The sequence below is a fragment of the Ruditapes philippinarum genome, unplaced genomic scaffold (genome assembly GCF_026571515.1).
Source record: "Ruditapes philippinarum isolate M1 unplaced genomic scaffold, ASM2657151v2 ctg2295_1_1_1_1, whole genome shotgun sequence".
Lineage (NCBI taxonomy): Eukaryota > Metazoa > Mollusca > Bivalvia > Venerida > Veneridae > Ruditapes > Ruditapes philippinarum.
In genome coordinates, this window is record NW_026853400.1 from 97,837 (window position 1) to 108,108 (window position 10,272).

Consider the following 10,272-nt stretch of genomic DNA (forward strand, 5'->3'; position numbering starts at 1 on the left):
TTGATTTTTTTGTTTGTTTGTTTGGAATTTTACGTCACGTCAACACATAACTGGCAATATCGTACCAAATGCTATAATAGGCTACAAAACGTATGTTAAACTTCCATTCAGATGATACGAGTTTATTTATAGCCGGTCTAAAATGACAAGCAGGTAACAATAAGTCAGTTTTTTGAAAATTTAATGATTGTTTAGCTAAAGCATCTACTAAAGCATCTACTTGACAATGACAGCTTGTCACTGCAACTGAAAATAACGAAAGTATAACCCATTAATACACTGCCTCGGCCAAACAAAATGATAGTACCACTCAACTGTTTATTATAATGAGAAGAGCACCAAGCAGCATATAATAACCGAACATAATAACTGTGACACCCTACAACATATCTTTTTTGCTCAACATATGCATGTTTGTTTTAAGAACTGAACAAAACGACTAATGCACCCGACAATACATTGAGTTGGCTGAAGAATGTGTAATCATCACACAATAAAACACTTCAATAACTGAGCACATTGGAATTTCGATCCTGCATATTGGCATTTCGACCCAGCATATTGTATCTCTGACTCAACAGCATGAAATTTAACCATGTATATCAGTCATTCTACACATAAGAAGTTTAGGCGTTCCCTATATGACCGTTAAGATAATCACGGTAGATGCTTTTTCACGAGTGTCCTGGTGTGTGTGGATGGCATTATGGAAAATAAAAAGAAGAAAGAAAAAAAACATTTATTTTACTTAATATTCAGAATAATTAGGTTGAAAATTGGCTAAAATATATCGTAAAGGGATACGCTGGGATAAAGGGCATTAATGAACGACATGAAATAAAGATAATATACGCAAACTATTCACAGTATTAACTTCCATAAAATATATATAACAGAACGTAAAACAAACAATTATTTCAGACTTTAAGTCACATGAACCGCTTCGGGGGATTTTTCTATTGCGCATGCAAGTAATGAAATATAAATAATCAATAAACCACTTAAAGATATATTGAGTTTGTTGAATATTGAAGAACTTAAGTCTGATTTAACGCTCGATAAGATTTGTTTGCTCAGTTTATCTTTAAAGAGTTTCGTGTTTATATTGAAAGGGTTCTATTTGTCAAGTTTAAAAGCCTTGAACATAATAAACTTGAAAACGATTTTCATTTCAAGTTTGTAATGCTTCAAAAATTCCGATTGAAATATTTTAGTGTCATATTTAAAGTATTATACATGTTTTTACCATTTATATGCTAATGACTGCCAGGGCATTTATTTTCCACGTATCACGAATATACGTATAAGCTGCTATGATTTGTCCAAATTTCGTCTGGTTATCACTGATTGATAGCAAATAAATTTCATAAAATAGGTCTTTGTCATTTATTTTTTATTGTGCCCCTACTTTAGGTGACGGGGGTTAGATTTACCGTTGTCCGTTTGTCCGCTCTCACGGGACTTTAATAATGTGGCTAGAGGGAAAATAGATAACTGTTCTTTCTCTTTGATGTCATTCATTCCGTAATGTTTTTATGTGGCTATTTTCGTTTAGTAGGCTAAAAAGAACAATAGAGAGAACAATAGAGTAGCCACATTATTACTGTCCCGTTAGAACGTCCGTCCTTCCTTCCGTCCGTTCTCATGTAGCTGAATAATTATTTGATGAATTATTTATTATTTGAATTATTATAGTCATGAAACTTTACAGGAATATTGCTCAACATGAGTAGTTGTACACCTGAGTATTTTGATGTGGATTTGTTCATTATTTGTAGAGTTATTGCCCTTGACTTAGTTAAAATTTTCAATTTTCAAATTACGTCGCATGTAACTCAAAATGTATTTGACCTAGGATCATGACACTTTACAGGAATGATGATCAGCATGTGTAGTTGTGCACTTATGTATTTTAGTGTGGAGTATTTTTAGAGTAATTGCCCTTGACTTTGTAAAAATTTGCAAGTTTCAACTTGTCGACGTTACTCAAAGAGGTTTTGACCTAGGGTCATGAAACTTTTCAGGAATGTTAATTAGCATGACTGTGTAGTTGTGCACATTTTACTTCGCTTCGCTTGTGCATTTATTCTGTTTTGTCAACGTTATTGCCCTTGACTTAGTTAAAATTTGCAGTTAAAATTTGCTATTTTCAACATGTGTCTTACGTGGCTAAAAACATATTTGACCTAGAATCATGAATCTTTACAGGAATGTTGATCAGCATATGTAGTTGTGCACTTGAGTATTGTCGTGTAGATTTATTTAGTATTTGTAGAGTTATTGCCAACGACTTAGTCAAACCGAGTCTGCAATTCTCTTGTTATGTTGTTGTGATTAATGCTTCCGAGGGATCACTTTGTATCCAGATTTATATACTTCACAACAGCAGATGCCCAGTGTTGTATGGCAGCTTTAAAAAGTTGCCCGTACTTCACTTCAGTGTTGTTATTTTTTTCTGGTCCTTCCGGGTCGTTGATGCCAGCACTATTAAGTGTAATTAAGTGTTGAGAATTGAGTACCGCTCAAGCCGGTGCTAGGGGCTTGAGGGATGTTGCACGTATTCATTTTATCCCTCATGTAAAGACTCAATCAAGCCGAGTCTGCAATTCTCTTGTAATGTTGTTGTGATTAATGCTTCTGAGGGATCACTTTGTTTTCAGATTTTTAGTAAACAATTTGCAATTTTCAAATTGTGTCGCACAAATAGTATTTCACATAGGGTCTTGAAACTTTACAGGAATGTTGACGATGTGCACCTGGGGTTTCGCTTGTGCATTTCTTATGTTTTGTCAGACTAATTGCCCTTGACTTAGTAAAAATCGTTCCATTATGTTGTGTTATTTGTTCCTTGAGTGCTTGAGTAAGAATCATCCAACTTTACAGGAATAATGATCACTGTAAAGCTATGCACTTGGGATTTTGCATGTGTATTTTTTTCTGTTTTGTTAGAATTATTGCCTAGACTTAAATAAAATTTGCATTTAAATTTGCAATTTTCTACTTGTTCATGCATAGCTCAAAAAGTATTTAACCTGTAGGCCATAATGTTTGTCAGCATGTGCACTCGTTCCAGCTTTACTGGTAGAAGAAGACCTCAGGTGCCCTTCCGTGCATTATTTCAGGCACGAACGGGTACCTATGTAGAACCACCGGCGTTCCGTAAGCTAGCTGGATAGCTTCCTCACATGAAAGAATCCAAAGTCCCTGTCGGGATTCGAACCCACAGAGGTGAGGGGCAAGTGGTTTGAAGTCAACGATCTTAACCACTCAGGCACGGACGCCCCTTAATTTTTCTGTCTGCCTGTGGATTCATTCAGTATTTGTATAGTTCTTGCCTTTACTTATTAAAATATTTTTAGTTTTCAACCTGTGGCACATTAAGCCCAAAAATATTTGACATAGAGTCATAAGATTGACAAAACAGTGGAGTGTGGAGGCACCCGTGTTCTATGGACGAATTTCTAGTTTACTTTAATCTAAATATTAATATTTTAGAATAATTAACAAATTTATCGGCACAAAGCCTACGCGTGTGCACATGTCTGACGTACATATACATGTATTACAAATTCAAGCAAATTCTTTAGGGCGATTGATCCAGATACTTTTACTGAAGATTGAATACCGTTAAAGCCGGTGCAAGGGATCATGATACAATTGATGTAAACACAAACACATCTGCTACAAAGGCTATATCACGTAAAATATACACAAAAGATGTTTTGCTTTCAATATAGAAGCTTTAATGTAATTAAATCAGTCATATAAAACATGAAAATAATTAAATGATATCTTAATTTGTTCCCTTTGTGACTGAGGGGTTTAGGCATCAGAATTGCAGTCATCGTTTATCCCTGCTTGATCGTAAGAGGCAACTAAGTGGATTTGAATAACTGGAGTCTATGTATCTCTTAGGTCATGCAGGTTGGTTGGATTTCATCCCTGATGTTGCTTTGAAGATTTAACAGCCAAAATTATCTTTCCTGTGTATGCCCTATAGGACCTTAATTGTGTAGGTGCGCGGTAAAACCAAATAAACAAAAACAGAATATTCCATAAGAAGAAAGTCTGCCTTTTTAGTTCACACTCGCACAATTGGGCTTTTGTGACGGCCGTGAGATGTTTGCCCGCCCCTTCTGTCACATGATTCATAAACAAAGATGGAGAAATACATTTAAGATTTCTATTATGCAACTTCTATAACCAAAGTATACATATTTGACAATTAATACTGCCTAATAGACATCTAGAAAATCTATATATAAATTATACTCCTTGAGTGAAAATAGCCCCCACCCGAGGGTCACTTATTAAACACCAATTTGTATAGTAAGAAAAAGTATTCTCGGAAACATAAATGCACAGATCATAGATATAGGGATGTTGCAGCACCTTGTAATCCTCTACAAAGGTTATCACACCCTTTGGGTCAAAGGTTCGCTTTATTTGTAAAGACTTTAATAGGACTGCACTATGCAAGCTTTTTACTTTTGAAATCATTTCTCGTGATATTATTATTATTATCATCATCATCATCATCATCATTATCATTATCATTATTACTATTGATGATTATTTTAATAGTACTATGCAAACAGTATATAACATGTATTTAGATCTCAGTTCTGTAAGGGGGACAAATCTGTAAACTATTTTTTCTGAAATATAAATGAACTCCTTCCCTTGTTGCATGCTTGAACATATATGAACACAGAATGACATCATCACGTTGGTACTCCGTATTATTTTTTAAAGACTTCTTGTTTATTAAATCTTAATATAATTAGATATTCATAATAATCTAGAATATCGAATAGAAGTATCAACAATTTTTTTGAAGGTCAAAAATCTATTTTGTTAACATTTTTTACTTTTATTTGCAAGAATCAAACATGCTTCAAACATTTGTTTAAATGTAATTATACTCATTTTTGCCAATATTAAAGAAGTTAAAGATTATTTGTGTCGGAGCCATAATTTGCCTTTAATGTGTTCGTGTAAAGAAGTTGAAACAGTCTGTTAAAAACTGAAGGGATTTCAATAAAAAAAAAGGTATGCAATATAGGCTTCGTACAGTATAGAGCTTGGTCAGACTGCACACGTGGACATGCTGGCCCTAGCTCTGTAATGGTGGCCAAGGTTTATTAGTTTTGGTTCCAGTCGAGTTCACGTTTACTTTAGTCATTAGGTCAAGTGTTTATTTTGATTTATAAACATTAACTAGTATGTATACGACAAAATAAAAAACAACAGCAGTCAATATTTATTTATATAGTGATAAAAGATTTCGGTCATTTGTTAGTAAGTTGCTTTTTATATGCAATAATATATACCTATTCCTGCTAAAGCTTAGGTCACAAATAAGAAAATGCCGCCGGGCGGCGTCTGTTTCTCCAAAAAATCGCAATATCGGCCGGCGTCCGTCCGGCGGCAGTGACTATCGGACGGCAGCAGCTGAAAATTTTGCTTATCGGGCGGGCGTCTTCGAGTTTTAAGTAATACTTAAAAGCTAACGGCGGCCGGACGATAATTTTTGGGGTCACTGAGTATAAATATCATCGAGCGGAAATCGTTCGATCGCCGGGCGGCGACCGGGCGATGATTTTTTTGATCGGGCGATTTTTTGTTCTACTAAAACAGCGTCCGATTTAAAAGGCGTCCGGGCGGACATCGGCCGGACCCCGCCCGGTGCTTGAATAGAGACAAGTAGTCAAACGATTATCGCCCGGTACCCGGACGATTCATGTACAGGCACCGGGCTGTCATTGTTTTGTCATCCGGCGGCCGGGCTGTTTGTGTTTGTTGTATTTTCAGCTTTAAGAAATTGTAATTGCCTCAAAAATATATTTGTGAATTTCTTTTGAATACTAGTAAACATGAATTTTTTCTTCAATGTCCATGCGAATGTCTGATTGATTTTCGCCTTCTACGGCCTCGATACTGGCCGTTGGTGACTCGTTGTCAAAAACACGGACCAACTCCTTGGCCTTCCACTTGGCTATGGCAGCTGACTTCTTTGCTGGCATAATTACAACTGGCTGATTTATCTAGGATGTCATTAAATGTAAAGTCATTGTCGCCCGGCGCCCGCGCGGCAACCGTCCGATTCACTTTTAAATCGCACAGTCGCCGTACGGACATCGGGCGGCGACCGCCTGATCCGTTCAATTCTTTCTGTAAAATCCACTCGGCAAAAAATCGCCCGACGACTGTTTCATTCATGACCACGCAAGGTATCAGATTTAAAATCGCCCGGCGTCCACGACATCAAAAAAACTGCCGATTTTATAAAAATCGTTTAATCGGACGGCGCCCGTTTTATTTGTGACCTAGGCATCAAGGTAATTCTCTTATATATTATTTTTAAAGACTTATTTTATAAATTGAGATATCTTACGAACATGCGTAATTTTTGATATATATTTGATGAATTCATTTTCTTTTCTCATCATGGATATAAAGAATAGCAGGCTTGTGTATGATATCACAAAATTTATCAGACAATGCTCAGAGGACCCTCGCCGAGCCCTTCATTTTTCTTGCCGATCCTTATAAAAAAAATTGACAAGCGTTTCTTTCTTTAAATTTAAATATAAAACCTGTGAAGATCCTCTGGAGTTCATGCCCCGTGCAGTAAATATGCTTACGGTCAAAATTTCTGTTCGTTTCAAAGTTTATGATTATAATATTTTCAAACTAATAAAAGGAAAACATATTACATTCTCTTCATTTCAATATGTATTGATGAGGTGTCGGATAAAGATGAGGAGGACTGATCAAACTAAATTTATTAGTCATGCATTTTATCTACAGAAATCAATTATAATGAAACAAACTCTAAAACAATGATGAAATGATATTGGTTTTCTTGTGTAAGATACTGATAACTTTTTATATTGAGCGCATGTAGTTGGCCAATAGATGTCAATGAAACAGGATTTATTCAACACTACAATTTAAATAGATAGATCTGTTTATCGATGCAAAACATTTCTTTCAGAGAAAAACATTATTTGTTTATGATATGTTTAAAACGATTAGACCGTTATAATGTACACGCCCATATATTTAACAATCTCATTTATAGACACTTTCAGACAATGTCACTCCACTAATAGCTTATTGAGCTTTGTATTTAGCTCTTGTTTGATTGGCTAAAGAGTCTACTTACTAGTTTCACAACATTATGTACAACAGTTTCTGTATTAAATACATCCAAAGTATGTGTTGCCGTGAGGGAATGCTCCATGATATCAAATTTCTAATATAATACCTTGAGGGAAATAATGAATATGCCAATTCTTTGAAATAAGGAAGATAATATCAAACAGGTAACCATTATTTCTAAAAATACTTCATTGTAAGCTCTTAGAAATTTGTTTGTTTGTTTGTTATGATTATTTTATAGTGTGAATTGATTTTAACATCACTTAATTTAAACTTGTTACTTATCTTACGATTTATTTTTAACCACAACCATGATAAAAACAATATGATTATGGGAATAATAAAATTTAGAAGTAATTACTGCAAAGAGTATTTGAATAATTATTAACCTGTTCTAATTATTATAGATGGATGTTTCCATAGATATATGGATGCATGTAGAGGGGGGCGTGGATGGGCGAGTTGATTGCTGATGAATGCATTTGTAGATGGGTGTATGTATGGGTAGATGGTTGCAGGCATCATGCAACGAAGCAAAAATTGTAAGGGTTCGATGGATGGATGGATGGATGGATTGGAGAATGGATGGATGGATTGGTTTTTGTTTTCGTGTCACAAATGCGCTAAGAATTTAACACGTTCAAGGGTAATAAGTACATGTGATAATATTGCTTTATCTTCTTGAAAACACTGGTTAATACAGCCAAGCAAAGATGAATTAAACTAGTAATTTTCTTTGATCAGAAAGAATTTAAATTCGATACAAAATCTCTTCATTTTAACAGTAGATTTTAAAACTCACCTTTTATGTTACCAACGCTTCGAAAAGTTGGTTGGTTTAATTCAAATACATGAACATATACATAATTTTGAAATTTAAGAGGAATGGGCTGTTTTATTTCAATACAACGTTACTTTAGTAAAATAAACCTTGATGATTTTTTGTATGGCGAAAAAAAATCTTTTTTTTTTCTATTTATTTGTATTTATTTATTTGATATTCAGATATCTTACAAAATGTTATATTGGTAGTGGAAGTTTTTAAAACAACTTATTTTACCCTTTAACAATATTATCATTTTATTTATTTCAGCAAATACATTGTTCAGTAGAAACGTTTTAGTAGAACGAAACATTTGAAGACACTCAGGCCATTCTTGAATGTTATTCAAGGAAACAAACAGTCAACACTCTATTTGTTCAATTAAAGGTTATTTACATATAACTTTGCAAACTTTTAGAATAAAATGTACAGGCAAATAGCCGACTGAACTGACTATTTAAACATGGAAATAGTAACTATTTAATACGAATATAGATACTTCTGCAGATTTGTTCAAACAACGGTGGTAAGGGGATGTGTGCTCTCTTGCAATTCGGTGCAATTAGTCGTATGGTGCTATAGTATAAACGGAAGTGCTCTGAATGTGGAAAATTCGCAGAACTAAACAAAATGGGAATTTTTAAGACGTTCAGGGGTAATAATAACTCAGCAAGTTATCAAGTAACAAGAAAATTTCTGTAATTTGAAAGATATGATAATGTCAAATAGATTTAATGAGCCTTGTCTTTGCATTTTTTTAGTATTACAAAATATTGACAATAATTTTAGCACACTGTTGAAAAGTAAACGGTATAATATTATTCGAGATAGATGAATGTAATTGTTATTATATATTTATGTTTCCACTATATTCTGCATAGATGATCTTACATTTAAATTAGAATTTTAAACGCGATATTGCTTAAGTAGTTTTCCTCCAAATATTATTTCTTCCTCTCTTTAAATAAATGTTCTTGCTACCATTTGCAATACAAGTTTCTTATTAATAAGCGGTCCTGCCCATGGCAAACAATACGCCAGCAAATAATGCATTATAATAAATATCTTTGTAAAACAATCTTGTCGTGGAGAAACACCGGCAACCGTTGTCGCTAATTTAATATAAGAAATACAGTTATTCAACGTTTTACAATAATTATCCAACCGAAAATACACAATGGAATCACAATCTAAGTTTTAAAAGGGCTTCTAGTTGCATTGTCTCAATAAATAACTTATAATCGTTGTTAAAATGTGTGATATCAAAAGAAAATATGATAACTATTTAAGACTCAAAATGCGCTAAATTTTCATTAATTTCTTTAAAATGGAATAATAATAATTATCATGCATATCAAGTGATCATCATAGAAATAAGTGATTTTGCTATCTGATTGTTTAATCAATATAAGTTATTTCGAATGTCGTAAAAACGAAACACCATGTACGTTTTCTGTGATTATATTTCCTTATTATGTGCATTCATATTGAAAAAGTCTATATATATGTATTTAAGTAGAAAGATCATGGAAAGACTTACAACCAAGAGAAATATGACGGCCCAAATCGCTTAAAACTGTGTAATCACTCCATGAAAAGAGCATTTATTTTGAAATAACTTTCATTGTTCTTATAATTTTATATATAAGTTTTAATTAACATCTTTTTCTCTTAAGGATATGTAAAAGTTATAGTACAACGAGTCAGTTACGAGGATATGGCACTGGCTGGGGCGACATCAAGGGGTGTTTCTGCTAAAAATGGCGAGGCCGTTAGGCCGGTATAATTTTTGGCAGAAACATCCCGAGATGTCGCCCCAGCCATTGTTATATCCTCGTAACTAACGAGTTTCATATACTTTAATTGTTTCAATGACATTATTGTTTTCTTTTTTTTGTAATAGAAATAAATAAATAAATCTTTAGCTACATTACAGTTACTTATGATAAGAGTTGTTTTCGAAAATATATTCTAAATGTAAAAATGTCAACATGTACTTCCGCTTTGTATAGTAAATTTGGAGGATACCCTCTGTTTATAGTTAGACATATAAGAATTGTAAAATACTTTCTCAAAATTTATGATGAAAACGCAATAATTGTATTGTATACACTGTTTGAGATGACCTTAGAAAATATTTTGAAAGAAATAATGGTGTTAAAAGTTGGGCTTCGAATGTTTGTTCTATACTATAAAGTACTGGTTTTATGATGTCTGGTTATTTCCAGAATCGGTAGATGTTAAAGTTGTATTCCAATTTTAAGATTACGGCTTTTAGATAT

The 10,272-nt window shown here is 33.7% G+C and overlaps 1 long non-coding RNA gene across 1 annotated transcript; it reads left to right on the forward strand.

Moving 5' to 3' along the window:
- Nucleotides 1-7,161: 7,161 nt before the first annotated feature.
- LOC132736773 (uncharacterized) lies at nucleotides 7,162-9,588 on the forward strand. The gene is made up of 3 exons (XR_009626624.1): nucleotides 7,162-7,331; nucleotides 7,575-7,813; nucleotides 8,261-9,588. It is a non-coding gene; the product is annotated as an uncharacterized LOC132736773 (long non-coding RNA).
- Nucleotides 9,589-10,272: the final 684 nt, after the last annotated feature.